This window comes from Pseudophryne corroboree, chromosome 10 (assembly GCF_028390025.1).
Source record: "Pseudophryne corroboree isolate aPseCor3 chromosome 10, aPseCor3.hap2, whole genome shotgun sequence".
NCBI classification, from domain to species: Eukaryota; Metazoa; Chordata; class Amphibia; order Anura; family Myobatrachidae; genus Pseudophryne; species Pseudophryne corroboree.
The window spans coordinates 282,607,525-282,624,247 of record NC_086453.1 but is presented as its reverse complement, the minus strand read 5'-3'; positions in this window follow the sequence as shown (position 1 = coordinate 282,624,247).

The window sequence follows — 16,723 nt, the reverse complement described above, 5'->3', positions numbered from 1 at the left end:
TATATACTAGTGGTCCCCAAAATGCTGCGCTGTACTACTATACTGCGCACAAACAGTGCAGCACAGATATGGATACTTGAAGTGACACGGAGCTGCAAGATACAGCAATGGCCTACTGTACTGTACGGGTGTAGTACGGGTGACCGGCGGTCTCCTGACCGCCGGTCACCTTACCGACGCCGGGATCCCGGCAGCATACCGACGCCGGGATCCCGGCGGGGAGGGGCGAGTGCAGCAAGCCCCTTGCGGGCTCGCTGCGCTCGCCACGCTGCGGGCTCGGTGGCGACCTGTGGTCGCCACGGGTTCTATTCCCACTCTATGGGTGTCGTGGACACCCACGAGTGGAAATAGTCCCTGTTGGTAGGCGTGCCGACCATCGGGATAGTGAGCCGTCGGGCTCACGGAGGAGGTCATGTGACTGTCGGTCAGCCGACCGGCGGTCACATGACTACCACCAGTACTGTACTACTATATATATCTGGTTGTCACCAAAATGCTGCACTGTACTACTTTATAGTATACTAGTCACACAACAATGCAGCAGATATTTAGCACTGATCATCAGGATACTGTCTAGAATGGAGTCTGACACGGAGCTGCAAGATACAGCAATGGCCTACTGTACTGTACTACTATAATACTGGTGGTCACCACAATGAAGCCCACTGAGCACAAATATTTGCAGCACACTGAGAACAGATATTGAGCTTTTCAGGCAGAGAACGTAGCCACGTCCTCTTCGCTCAATCTCCAATGCACGAGTGAAAATGGCGGCGACGGGCGGCTCTTTATATGGAATATGAATCTCGCGAGAATCCGACAGCGGGATGATCATGTTCGGTCTCGTTCGGGTTAACTGAGCAAGGCGGGAAGATCCGAGGCTGCCTCGGACCCGTGAAAAATACGTGAAGTTCGGGGGGGTTCGAATCTCGACGAACCGAACCCGCTCATCTCTAATTGTGAGGTGTTAGGTGTTCAGAATAGACTGGAAATTAGTGGAAATGAATGTAATTGAGGTTACCATAGGAGCAAAATGACCCCCAAATTCTGTGATTTTTAGCTGTTTTTATGTTTTTTTTAAATATCATACAGATCCAAAACCAAAACCTAAACACGAAAGGGTGGTTTTGGCAAAATCAAGCCAAAACCAAAACACGAAAGTGGAATTAGAACCAAAACCAAAACACGAAAAGTGCCAGCCGCACATCTCTAGTTATTATGTTATTATATTAACAAGAATCACATGATAATGAACTGTTTAAACTTTACCTGTGAATAAATTGTAACAGTAGTTATGTTTACTTGTAAAGCATTTGCTTTATATGTAATGTTTATTTTATGGTCACATTGCTTAACAAAACATGTTTATATCTGCTATCAGTCTACATTAGCATCATATGACTCTACTGTGACAGGATGGATGCCAGCTCTGTTAAGCACTATCATTTACATTAATGAGATAGTATTCAGAAGTTCCTTGAAGTCAATAAGGTCATTAAAAGGAATCAACATGGGTTTATGAAGGACAGATCCTGTCAAACCAACTTACTTGGCTTTTATGAAACAGTAAGCGCAAACCTAGATCAGGGTAAAGACGTGGATGTAATCTTTTTAGACTTTGCCAAAGCGTTCGATACTGTACCACACAGGAGACTTATTTACAAGCTACAAGAATCAGGGCTAGGAAGCACAATATGCACTTGGGTCAAAAACTGGTTAGATAATAGGAAGCAGCGCATTGTGGTTAATGGATCTTTTTCAACTTGGTCTGAAGTGCTAAGTGGTGTGCCGCAAGGCTCAGTATTAGGACCGCTATTGTTCAATATTTTCATTAACGACCTAACAGAAAGTCTAGAGAGCATGGTGTCAATTTTTGCAGATGATACCAAATTGTGTAAGGCTATAAATACAGAGGAGGATGCCGAGTCTCTTCAGAACGACTTCGTTAAATTAGAAGCATGGGCAGCCAAATGGAGAATGCGCTTCAACACAGACAAGTGTAAGGTAATGCACTGTGGTAACAAGAACAAAAATTACACCTACCTACTACATGGGGTAAAATTAGGGGATTCTGTACTGGAAAAGGACTTAGGTGTCCTCATAGATAGCAAGCTAAGCAGTAGTACCCAAAGTAGGACTGCAGCAAAGAAGGCTAATAAGATATAAGCATGCATAAAATGGGGTATTGATGCTAGGGATGAGAGTATTATACTCCTGTTATATAAATCACTAGTGAGGCCACACCTTGAATACTGTGTACAATTCTGGGCACCGTACTACAAAAAGGATATCCTGGAGCTTGAAAAGGTACAGAGGAGGGCGACCAAACTAATTAAGGGCATGGAGACGATGGAATACAAGGAAAGGCTTGAAAGACTAGGCATGTTTACATTGGAAAAGCGGAGACTAAGAGGGGATATGATCAACATCTACAAATATATAAGGGGACAATACACAGAGCTTGCACGGGACCTGTTTTTGGTTAGATCAACACAGAGGACTCGTGGACACTCGCTCAGGTTAGAGGAGAGGAGATTCCGCACAATACGGCGTAAATGTTTTTCCACGGTAAGGACAATACGTGTTTGGAATTCCCTGCCCGAGGGAGTTGTAATGGCGGAATCTGTCAACACCTTTAAGAATGGGTTAGATAAATTCCTAATGGATAAGGATATCCAGGGGTATAGTGCATAGTCATGCATTATAGTTACTATAAATAGGGATAAAATGCAACGGCTGACAGCAGCATCAGTCAGAAATTTTAGTCAAATCATCATGCATAGGAGACCACAAATAGGTTGAACTCGATGGACAATTGTCTTTTTTCAACCTCAGATACTATGTTACTATGTTTTTATGTAATGTGATGCAAAAGATTTAGTTAATATATATTTATCTCCAACTACTGACAAGGAAATAATTAATTAACTTGTAATATTCCCTATGAAAGAGCTTCAGAAACTTAACATTACTGGTGTGTGTATATGAGTTGGTTTACAGTATGCCCTTCTTGTACCATATATTTCTGAGACATAAGAGCAGTCTGTGTAGTACAGTTAAAGCTACTTTCATATAATATAATTGTTCTTCTTAACTGATAGATGGAGAAGACATGTCTACCACTAATATGTTTCTGAGCCTAAACACTAAATGCTGATGCCATACTGTATCATCCTCAACACTGAGTAGGAATGGATACCTTCACCTCTACCCCCTATTATATAAATTAATATAAATGGCTAAAGTCTAAAAATAGATTATGTTGTGGTTGATGAAGGGTTCTTGGGACAATGATTAACAGTGACCGGGCTATGATAAGTAGTTCAAATAAATTTGAATCTGTAATATAAGCCATTTTACTATGTTTATAATATACTGCATGCTGTACATATCTACTCTGTAACCTCAAATTGCATGAAATTTGTGTTTATTTTGTACAGTATGTGTTTAAATATCTTAAGGATAAAATGCAAAAAAAAATAATGTTTTAGGTAGGTTTTTCTCTCCATCTCTTTTGAGGCTGTACTGACAGTCCTAAGGAGTTGGAATCCTAATAGGAAGATTTAAAGAAATAGTTCTGTGACCTTTACTGTATATCTCTCATCTGTTTGACTGTATTTGGGGCTTTATTTAGTAAACATAAAAACTTCTTCTTCAGCTTTTCATCTGGAGAGAACACATTTTTTTCTATTCTCCATATTTATAGAAGTAAAAACTGCAGTGAAGTTGACAATTTTACTGAGTTTTCTCTTCTAAAGGGCCATACACACTAGATGATTTTTTTGGCTAATATGGCCAATATAGACGATTGTGAATGATATATCGTTCACATCGTCTAGTGTGTATGGTCCTGCAATCAACGATGCGCGCACCCGTGCTCGTTGATTACAGGTTGGCTGTCGGCGGTGCAGACAGCTCAATGTGAGCAATGTCACTTGTGCCATCGCTCATCACGGCATGTGTGTACAGAGCCGCGATGAGCGATGTCCACAATGTGACATTGCTCACCACCGCAGGTGGCTCCCTCCCCTCTAGCGGCTCCCCTCCCCACCAGCGGCTTCATATCTGAGGCCGGTGACGGGAGCTACTGATGGGAGCCGCTGACCGCTCAGCGCGTCTCCCCTCCAGTGGCTCCCTCCCCGCCAGCTGCTTCATTGTAGCTGAGCCGTTGATGGGAGCCGCCGGAGGGGAGACGCTGACCGCTCAGCGTCTCCATCCACTGCCCCACCAATGTACCCACTGCCCCACCAATTATATTTCCACTGTGCCACCAACGTAATAAAAATGTTGTTATAATGGGTTCTAAATATTATATATATATATATATATATATATATATATTGGAATCGCAGGTCCGGCACTCCATGCTTCAAGCTATAGCTGCGGCGGTGCCCTCACAGTGATGGAGTATAGGTTGCAAATGTGCGGCACTCATACCAAATAACGAACACTCGAAACCGTGGTCAGGTTTGTATCATCAACGTTTCAATATTTTCATATTGTCATCAGGATATCAAACAAAGAATACAACATACCTTTTAAGCATGTCCACCCCCAGTGAAATGCTGGCGTCAGGGCCGGGACCGCACACCCTACCTGCCGCCGCGCTGATTTGTGACGTCATCCTATTCGGACCGTGCACCTGTGTAAAAAAACTTAACCTCTCACCATCCAAAATTATACAATACAGCTACAGGAGTTAAAAAAATATAACACTGGCAATATGTCACATTCTGAAAAGTAACCATGTCTTAATAAGCATTACTATAACCATACACAAACAATGGTAATGTTAATCTAGATTAACATTACCATTGTTTGTGTATGGTTATAGTAATGCTTATTAAGACATGTTCCCAATGATTTAGCATAAACCATGTATATATTCTCCGTGATATTTGTTCCGCCTTATCAACTTGGTTACTTTTCAGTAGAGATGAGCGGGTTCGGTTCCTCGGAATCCGAACCCCCCCGAACTTCACCCATTTTACACGGGTCCGAGGCATACTCGGATTCTCCCGTATGGCTCGGTTAACCCGAGCACGCCCGAACGTCATCATCCCGCTGTCGGATTCTCGCGAGATTTGGATTCTATATAAGGAGACGCGCGTCGCCGCCATTTTTCACTCGTGCATTGGAAATGATAGTGAGAGGACGTGGCTGGCGTCCTCTCACTTTGTTTCAGGGGCTGCATATCTTTATTCTGGGGACCAGCAGTATTATAGGAGGAGTACAGTGCAGAGTTTTGCTGACCAGTGACCACCAGTAATATACGTTGTCTGCCTGAAAAACGCTCCATATCTGTGCTCAGTGTGCTGCATATATCTGTGCTCACACTGCTTTATTGTGGGGACTGGGGACCAGCAGTATTATATAGGAGGAGTACAGTGCAGAGTTTTGCTGACCAGTGACCACCAGTATACGTTGTCTGCCTGAAAAACGCTCCATATCTGTGCTCAGTGTGCTGCATATATCTGTGCTCACACTGCTTTATTGTGGGGACTGGGGACCAGCAGTATTATATAGTAGGAGTACAGTGCAGAGTTTTGCTGACCAGTGACCACCAGTGTACGTTGTCTGCCTGAAAAATGCTCCATATCTGTGCTCAGTGTGCTGCATATATCTGTGCTCACACTGCTTTATTGTGGGGACTGGGGACCAGCAGTATTATACAGGAGGAGTACAGTGCAAAGTTTTGCTGACCAGTGACCACAAGTATACGTTGTCTTCCTGAAAAACGCTCCATATCTGTGCTCAGTGTGCTGCATATATCTGTGCTCACACTGCTTTATTGTGGGGACTGGGGACCAGCAGTATTATATAGGAGGAGTACAGTGCAGAGTTTTGCTGACCAGTGACCACCAGTATTATACGTTCTCTGCCTGAAAAACGCTCCATATCTGTGCTCAGTGTGCTGCATATATCTGTGCTCACACTGCTTTATTGCGGGCACTGGGGACCAGCAGTATTATATAGGAGGAGTACAGTGCAGAGTTTTGCTGACCAGTGACCACCAGTATTACACGTTCTCTGCCTGAAAAACGCTCCATATCTGTGCTGCATTGTAGTATATAGTAGGAGTACAGTGCATAATTTTGCTGACCACCAGTATATAATATATAGGAGTACGGTACAGAAGGCCACTGCTCTACCTACCTCTGTGTCGTCAAGTATACTATCCATCCATACCTGTGGTGCATTTCAGTTTTGCACAGTTTGCAGACCACCAGTATATAATATATAGCAGTACAGTACAGTACAGTAGGCCACTGCTCTACCTACCTCTGTGTCGTCAAGTATACTATCCATCCATACCTGTGGTGCATTTAAGTTTTGCACAGTTTGCTGACCACCAGTATATAATATATAGCATTACGGTACAGTAGGCCACTGCTCTACCTACTTCTGTGTCGTCAAGTATACTATCCATCCATACCTGTGGTGCATTTCAGTTTTGCACAGTTTGCTGACCACCAGTATATGATATATAGCAGTATGGTACAGTAGGCCACTGCTCTACCTACCTCTGTGTCGTCAAGTATACTATCCATCCATACCTGTGGTGCATTTCAGTTGTGCGCAGTATATATAGTAGTAGGCCATTGCTATTGATACTGGCATATAATTCCACACATTAAAAAATGGAGAACAAAAATGTGGAGGGTAAAATAGGAAAAGATCAAGATCCACTTCCACCTCGTGCTGAAGCTACTGCCACTAGTCATGGCCGAGACGATGAAACGGCTGAGGCCCTGGCCTATGTTCATGGCTAGTGGGTCAGCTTCACATGAGGATGGAAGCACTCATCCTCTCGCTAGAAAAATGAAAAGACTTAAGCTGGCAAAAGCACAGCAAAGAACTGTGTGTTCTTCTAAACCACAAATCCCCAAGGAGAGTCCAATTGTGTCGGCTGCGATGCCTGACCTTCCCAACACTGGACGGGAAGAGGTGGCGCCTTCCACCATTTGCACGCCCCATGCAAGTGCTGGAAGGAGCACCCGCAGTCCAGTTCCTGATAGTCAAATTGAAGATGTCACTGTTGAAGTACACCAGGATGAGGATATGGGTGTTACTGGTGTTGAGGAGGAAATTGACAAGGAGGATTCTGATGGTGAGGTGGTTTGTTTAAGTCAGGCACCCGGGGAGACACCTGTTGTCCGTGGGACGAATATGGCCATTGACATGCCTGATCAAATTAAAAAAAAAAATCACCTCTTCGGTGTGGAATTATTTTAACACAAATGCGGACAACAGGTGTCAAGCCGTGTGTTGCCTTTGTCAAGCTGTAATAAGTAGGGGTAAGGACGTTAACCACCTCGGAACATCCTCCCTTATACGTCACCAGGAGCGCATTCATCATAAGTCAGTGACAAGTTCAAAAACTTTGGATGACAGAGGAAGCAGTTCACTGACCACTAAATCCCTTCCTCTTGTAACCAAGCTCCTGCAAACCACACCACCAACTCCCTCAGTGTCAATTTCCTCCTTACACAGGAAAGCCAATAGTCCTGCAGGCCATGTCACTGGCAAGTCTGACGAGTCCTCTCCTGCCTGGGATTCCTCCGATGCATCCTTGAGTGTAACGCCTACTGCTGCTGGCGCTGCTGTTGTTGCTGCTGGGAGTCGATCGTCATCCCAAAGGGGAAGTCGGAAGACCACTTGTACTACTTCCAGTAAGCAATTGACTGTCCAACAGTCCTTTGCGAGGAAGATGAAATATCACAGCAGTCATCCTGCTGCAAAGCGGATAACTCAGGCCTTGGCAGCCTGGGCAGTGAGAAACATGTTTCCGGTATCCACCGTTAATTCACAGGCAACTACAGACTTGATTGAGTTCTGTGTCCCTGGTACCAAATACCATCTAGGTTCCATTTCTCTAGGCAGGCGATACCGAAAATGTACACAGACCTCAGAAAAAGAGTCACCAGTGTCCTAAAAAATGCAATTGTACCCAATGTCCACTTAACCATGGACATGTGGACAAGTGGAGTAGGGCAGACTCAGGACTATATGACTGTGACAGCCCACTGGGTAGATGTATTGCCTCCCGCAGCAAGAACAGCAGCGGCGGCACCAGTAGCAGCATCTCGCAAACGCCAACTCGTTCCTAGGCAGGCTACGCTTTGTATCACCGCTTTCCAGAAGAGGCACACAGCTGACAACCTCTTACGGAAACTGAGGAACATCATCGCAGAATGGCTTACCCCAAATGGACTCTCCTGGGGATTTGTGACATCGGACAACGCCAGCAATATTGTGTAAAAAAACTTTACCTCTCACCATCCAAAATTATACAATACAGCTACAGGAGTTAAAAAGATATAACACTGGCAATATGTCACATTCTGAAAAGTAGTGATGTGCCCCGGTCATTTTTTGTGTTTTGGTTTTGGATTCGGTTCTGCGGCCGTGTTTTGGATTCGGACGCGTTTTGGCAAAACCTCCCTGAAATTTTTTTGTCGGATTCGGGTGTGTTTTGGATTAGGGTGTTTTTTTTCAAAAACCCCTCAAAAACAGCTTAAATCATAGAATTTGGGGGTCATTTTGATCCCGTAGTATTATTAACCTCAATAACCATAATTTCCACTCATTTCCAGTCTATTCTGAACACCTCACACCTCTCAATATTATTTTTAGTCCTAAAATTTGCACCGAGGTCGCTGGATGACTAAGCTAAGCGACCCAAGTGGCCGGCACAAACACCTGGCCCATCTAGGAGTGGCACTGCAGTGTCAGACAGGATGGCACTTAAAAAAAATTAGTCCCAAACATCACATGATGCAAAGATAAATTAAAGAAAAAAGAGGTGCAAGATGGAATTGTCCTTGGGCCCTCCCACCCACCCTTATGTTGTATAAACAGGACATGCACACTTTAACAAACCCATCATTTCAGCGACAGGGTCTGCCACATGACTGTGACTGAAATGACTGGTTGGTTTGGGCCCCCACCAAAAAAGAAGCAATCAATCTCTCCTTGCACAAACTGGCTCTACAGAGGCAAGGAGTCCACCTCCTCCTCATCGTCCGATACCTCACCCCTTTCACTGTGTACATCCCCCTCCTCACAGATTATTAATTCGTCCCCACTGGAATCCACCATCTCAGGTCCCTGTGTACTTTCTGGAATCAATTGCTGGTGAATGTCTCCACGGAGGAATTGATTATAATTCATTTTGATGAACATCATCTTCTCCACATTTTCTGGAAGTAACCTCGTTCGCTGATTGCTGACAAGGTGAGCTGCTGCACTAAACACTCTTTCGGAGTACACACTGGAGTGGGGGCAACTTAGGTAAAATAAAGCCAGCTTGTGCAAGGGCCTCCAAATTGCCTCTTTTTCCTGCAAGTATACGTACGGACTGTCTGACGTGCCTACTTGGATGCGGTCACTCATATAATCCTCCACCAATCTTTCAATGGTGACAGAATCATATGCAGTGACAGTAGACGACATGTCAGTGATCGTTGGCAGGTCCTTCAGTCCAGACCAGATGTCAGCACTCGCTCCAGACTGACCTGCATCACCGCCAGCGGGTGGGCTCGGAATTCTTAGCCTTTTCCTCGCAGCCCCAGTTGCCGGAGAATGTGAAGGAGGAGCTGTTGACGGGTCACGTTCCGCTTGACTTGACAAGTGTCTCACCAGCAGGTCTTTGCACCTCTGCAGACTTGTGTCTGCCGGAAAGAGAGATACAACGTAGGCTTTAAACCTAGGATCGAGCACGGTGGCCAAAATGTAGAGCTCTGATATCAACAGATTGACCACCCGTGAATCCTTGTTAAGTGAATTAAGGGCTCCATCCACAAGTCCCACATGCCTAGCGGAATCGCTCCATTTTAGCTCCTCCTTCAATCTCTCCAGCTTCTTCTGCAAAAGCCTGATGAGGGGAATGACCTGACTCAGGCTGGCAGTGTCTGAACTGACTTCATGTGTGGCAAGTTCAAAGGGTTGCAGAACCTTGCACAACGTTGAAATCATTCTCCACTGTGCTTGAGTCAGGTGCATTCCCCCTCCTTTGCCTATATCGTAGGCAGTTGTATAGGCTTGAATGGCCTTTTGCTGCTCATCCATTCTCTGAAGCATATAGAGGGTTGAATTCCACCTCGTTACCAGCTCTTGCTTCAGATGATGGCGGGGCAGGTTCAGGAGTATTTGCTGGTGCTCCAGTCTTCGGCACGCGGTGGCTGAATGCCGAAAGTGGCTCGTAATTCTTCGGGCCACTGACAGCATCTCTTGCATGCCCCTGTCGTTTTTTACAAAATTCTGCACCACCAAATTCAATGTATGTGCAAAACATGGGACGTGCTGGAATTTGCCAACATGTAATGCACGCACAATATTGGTGGCATTGTCCGATGTCACAAATCCCCAGGAGAGTCCAATTGGGGTAAGCCATTCTGCGATGATGTTCCTCAGTTTCCATAAGAGTTTTTCAGTTGTGTGCCTCTTATGGAAATCGGTGATACAAAGCGTAGCCTGCCTAGGAACGAGTTGGCGTTAGCGAGATGCTGCTACTGGTGCCACCGCTGCTGTTCTTGCTGCGGGAGGCAATACATCTACCCAGTGGGCTGTCACAGTCATATAGTCCTGAGTCTGCCCTGCTCCACTTGTCCACATGTCCGTGGTTAAGTGGACATTGGGTACAACTGCATTTTTTAGGACACTGGTGACTCTTTTTCTGACGTCTGTGTACATTCTCGGTATCGCCTGCCTAGAGAAATGGAACCTAGATGGTATTTGGTACCGGGGACACAGTACCTCAATCAATTCTCTAATTCCCTGTGAATTAATGGTGGATACCGGACACATGTTTAACACCACCGCAGCTGCCAAGACCTGAGTTATCCGCTTTGCAGCAGGATGACTGCTGTGATATTTCATTTTCCTCGCAAAGGACTGTTGGCCAGTCAATTGCTTACTGGAAGCAGTACAAGTGGTCTTCCGAATTCCCCTCTGGGATGACGATCGACTCCCAGCAGCAACAACAGCAGCGCCAGCAGCAGGGGCCGTTACACTCAAGGATGTTTTGGAGGAATCCCAGGCAGGAGAGGACTCGTCAGACTTGCCAGTGACATGGCCTGCAGGACTATTGGCTTTCCTGTCTAAGGAGGAAATTGACACTGAGGGAGTTGGTGATGTGGTTTGCAGGAGCTTTGTTACAAGAGGAAGGGATTTAGTTGTCAGTGGACTGCTTCCGCTATCACGCAAAGTTTTTGAACTTGTCAATGACTTCTGATGAATGCGCTCCAGGTGACGTATAAGGGAGGATGTTCCGAGGTGGTTAACGTCCTTACCCCTACTTATTACAGCTTGACAAATGCAACACACGGCTTGACACCTGTTGTCAGCATTTCTGTTAAAATAATTCCACACCGAAGAGGTGATTGTTTTTGTAATTTGACCCGGCATGTCAATGGCCATATTCGTCCTACGGACAACAGGTGTCTCCCTGGGTGCCTGGCTTAAACAAACCACCTCACCATCAGAATCCTCCTTGTCAATTTCCTCCTCAGCGCCAGCAACACCCATATCCTCATCCTGGTGTACTTCAACAGTGACATCTTCAATTTGACTATCAGGAACTGGACTGCGGGTGCTCCCTGGACTCTCCTTGGGGATTTGTGATTTAGAAGAACATACAGATCTTTGCTGTGCATTTGCCACCTTAAGTCTTTTCATTTTTCTAGCGGGAGGATGAGTGCTTCCATCCTCATGTGAAGCTGAACCACTAGCCATGAACATAGGCCAGGGCCTCAGCAGTTCCTTGCCACTCTGTGTCGTAAATGGCATATTGGCAAGTTTACGCTTCTCATCAGACACTTTTAATTTTGATTTTTGGGTCATTTTACTGAACTTTTGTTTTTTTTATTTTACATTCTCTCTACTATGACATTGGGCATTGGCCTTGGCAGACGATGTTGATGGCATTTCATCGTCTCGGCCATGACTAGTGGCAGCAGCTTCAGCACGAGGTGGAAGTGGATATTGATCTTTCCCTATTTTACCCTCCACATTTTTGTTCTCCATTTTTTAATGTGTGGAATTTAATGCCAGTAATATATTAATAGCAATGACCTACTGTACTGTACTATATATGTATACTGTTGGTCACCAAAATGCTGCACTGTAATACTGGAAGCTATAGAAAAGTATATATATTATTGTATATATCAGTACAGAGCGGTGTAACTGTGACCCATGTGTCCTGACAAGCAGTATAGAAGCTATAGAAAAGTATATATTTTACTGTATATATCAGTACAGAGCAGTGTAGCTGTGACATATGTGTCCTGACAAGCAGTATAGAAGCTATAGAAAAGTATATATATTATTGTATATATCAGTACAGAGCGGTGTAACTGTGACCTATGTGTCCTGACAAGCAGTTTATAAACTATAGAAAAGTATATATATTATTGTATATATCAGTACAGAGCAGTGTAACTGTGACACATGTGTTCTGACAAGCAGTATAGAAGCTATAGAAAAGTATATATATTATTGTATATATCAGTACAGAGCGGTGTAACTGTGACCCATGTGTCCTGACAAGCAGTATAGAAGCTATAGAAAAGTTTATATATTATTGTATATATCAGTACAGAGCAGTGTAACTGTGACACGTGTGTCCTGACAAGCAGTATAGAAGCTATAGAAAAGTATATATATTATTGTATATATCAGTACAGAGCGGTGTAACTGTGACCCATGTGTCCTGACAAGCAGTATAGAAACTATAGAAAAGTATATATTTTATTGTAGATATCAGTACAGAGCAGTGTAACTGACAAATGTGTCCTGACAAGCAGTATAGAAGCTCTAGAAAATAAGAAAAGTATATAAATTATTGTATATAGCAGTACAGAGCGGTGTAACTGTGACCCATGTGTCCTGACAAGCAGTATAGAAGCTATAGAAAAGTATATATATTATTGTATATATCAGTACAGAGCAGTGTAACTGTGATACATGTGTCGTGACAAGCAGTATAGAAGTTATAGAAAATAAGAAAAGTATATATATTATTGTATGTATCAGTTCAGAGCGGTGTAACTGTGACCTATGTGTCCTGACAAGCAGTATCGAAGCTATAGAAAAGTATATATTATATACTGGTGGTCCCCAGTCCCCACAATGCAGCACACTGATCAGATATTTGCAGCACACTGAGCACAGATATGGAGCGTTTTCATGCAGAGAACGTAGATATTTTCAGCACACTGAGCACAGATTATTTGCAGCACACTGAGCACAGATATTTTCAGCACACTGAGCACAGATTACGGAGCTTTTCAGGGAGAGAATGCTGCCACGTCCTCTCCGTTCAATCTCCAATGCACGAGTGAAAATAAGAATTTACTCACCGGTAATTCTATTTCTCGTAGTCCGTAGTGGATGCTGGGTACTCCGTAAGGACCATGGGGAACAGACGGGCTCCGCAGGAGACTGGGCACTCTTTAAAGAAAGATTAGGTACTACATCTGGTGTGCACTGGCTCCTCCCTCTATGCCCCTCCTCCAGACCTCAGTTAGGGAAACTGTGCCCGGAAGAGCTGACATTACTAGGAAAGGATTTGGAATCCAGGGTAAGACTGATACCAGCCACACCAATCACACCGTACAACTCGTGATAACTATACCCAGTTAACAGTATGAACAATAGCTGAGCCTCATTCAACAGATGGCTCAGAACAATAACCCTATAGTTAAGCAATAACTATATACAAGTATTGCAGAAGTCCGCACTTGGGACGGGCTCCCAGCATCCACTACGGACTACGAGAAATAGAATTACCGATGAGTAAATTCTTATTTTCTCTGACGTCCTAGTGGATGCTGGGTACTCCGTAAGGACCTTGGGGATTATACCAAAGCTCCCAAACGGGCGGGAGAGTGCGGATGACTCTGCAGCACCGAATGAGCAAACTCAAGGTCCTCCTCAGCCAGGGTATCAAACTTGTAGAATTTTGCAAAAGTGTTTGATCCCGACCAAGGAGCAGCTCGGCAAAGTTCTAAAGCCGAGACCCCTCGGGCAGCCGCCCAAGAAGAGCCCACCTTCCTCGTGGAATGGGCTTTTACAGATTTAGGATGCGGCAGTCCAGCCGCAGAATGTGCAAGTTGAATCGTGCTACAGATCCAGCGAGCAATAGTCTGCTTAGAAGCAGGAGCACCCAGCTTGTTGAGTGCATGCAGGATAAACAGCGAGCCAGTTTTTCTGACTCTGGCCATCCTGGAAACATAGATTTTAAGGGCCCTGACTACATCCAGCAACTTGGAATCCTTCAAGTCCCGAATAGCCGCAGGCACCACAATAGGTTGGTTCAAATGAAACGCTGATACCACCTTAGGGAGAAATTGGGGACGAGTCCTCAATTCTGCCCTGTCCATATGGAAGATCAGATAAGGGCTTTTACATGACAAAGCCGCCAATTCTGACACACGCCTAGCCGAAGCCAAGGCCAAAAGCATGACCACTTTCCACGTGAGATATTTTAGCTCCACGGTCTTAAGTGGCTCAAACCAGTGGGATTTCAGGAAATCCAACACTACGTTGAGATCCCAAGGTGCCACTGGAGGCACAAAAGGGGGCTGAATATGCAGCACTCCCTTAACAAACATCTGAACTTCAGGCAGTGAAGCCAGTTCTTTTTGAAAGAAAATAGACAGGGCCGAAATCTGGACTTTTATGGATCCCAATTTTAGGCCCATAGTCACTCCTGACTGTAGGAAGTGCAGAAATCGACCCAACTGAAATTCCTCTGTTGGGGCCTTCATAGCCTCACACCAAGCAACATATTTTCGCCATATGCGGGGATAATGTTATGCTGTCACATCCTTCCTAGCTTTTATCAGCGTAGGAATGACTTCAACCGGAATGCCCTTTTCCATCAGGATCCGGCGTTCAACCGCCATGCCGTCAAACGCAGCCGCGGTAAGTCTTAGAACAGACAGGGCCCCTGCTGTAGCAGGTCCTGTCGGAGCGGCAGAGGCCAAGGGTCCTCTGAGATCATTTCTTGTAGTTCCGGGTACCAAGTTCTTCTTGGCCAATCCGGAACGATGAGTATAGTTCTTACTCCTCTCTTTCTTATTATCCTCAGTAACTTTGGTATAAGAGGAAGAGGAGGGAACACATAAACCGACTGGTACACCCACGGTGTCACTAGAGCGTCCACAGCTATCGCCTGAGGGTCCCTTGACCTGGCGCAATATCTTTTACGCTTTTTGTTGAGGCGGTACGCCATCATGTCCACCTGTGGCCTTTCCTAACGATTTACAATCAACTGGAAGACTTCCGGATGAAGTCCCCACTCTCCCGGGTGGAGGTCGTGCCTGCTGAGGAAGTCTGCTTCCCAGTTGTCCACTCCCGGAATGAACACTGCTGACAGTGCTATCACGTGATTCTCCGCCCATCGGAGAATCCTTGTGGCTTCTGCCATTGCCATCCTGCTTCTTGTGCCGCCCTGTCGGTTTACATGGGCGACCGCCGTGATGTTGTCTGACTGAATCAGCACCAGCTGGTTTTGAAGCAGGGGTTTTGCTTGACTTAGGGCATTGTAAATGACCCTTAGTTCCAGAATATTTATGTGTAGGGAAGTCTCCTGACTCGACCATTGTCCTTGGAAGTTTCTTCCCTGAGTGACTGCCCCCCAACCTCGGAGGCTTGCATCCGTGGTCACCAGGACCCAGTCCTGAATGCCAAATCTGCGGCCCTCGAGAAGATGAGCACTCTGCAGCCACCACAGCAGAGACACCCTGGCCCTCGGGGACAGGGTGATCAACCGATGCATCTGAAGATGCGATCCGGACCACTTGTCTAACAGATCCCACTGAAAGATCCTTGCATGGAACCTGCCGAAGGGAAGTGCTTCGTAAGAAGCTACCATCTTTCCCAGGACTCGCGTGCAGTGATGCACCGATACCTGTTTTGGTTTCAGGAGGTCTCTGACCAGAGATGACAACTCCTTGGCCTTCTCCTCCGGGAGAAACACCTTCTTCTGTTCTGTGTCCAGAATCATACCCAAGAACAGCAGACGCGTCGTAAGAACCAGCTGCGACTTTGGGATATTCAGAATCCAGCCGTGCTGTTGTAGCACTTCCTGAGATAGTGCTACTCCGACCAACAACTGTTCCATGGACCTCGCCTTTATACGGAGATCGTCCAAGTACGGGATAATTATAACTCCCTTCTTTCGAAGGAGTATGATCATTTCGGCCACTACCTTGGTAAATACCCTCGGTGCCGTGGACAGACCAAACGGCAACGTCTGGAATTGGTAATGGCAGTCCTGTACCACAAATCGGAGGTACTCCTGGTGAGGTGGGTAAATGGGGACATGTAGGTAAGCATCCTTGATGTCCAGTGATACCATAAAATCCCCCTCTTCCAGGCTTGCAATAACCGCCCTTAGCGATTCCATTTTGAACTTGAACTTCCTTATATAAGTATTCAAGGATTTCAAATTTAGAATGGGTCTTACCGAACCGTCTGGTTTCGGTACCACAAACATTGTGGAATAGTAACCCCGTCCCTGTTGAAGGAGGGGAACTTTGATTATCACCTGCTGGAGGTACAGCTTGTGAATTGCCGCCAGTACTACCTCCCTTTCCTTGGGAGTAGCTGGCAAGGCTGATTTGAGGTAACGGCGAGGGGGAGACGTCTCGAACTCCAGCTTGTATCCCTGAGATACCACTTGTAGAACCCAGAGATCCACCTGTGAGCGAAC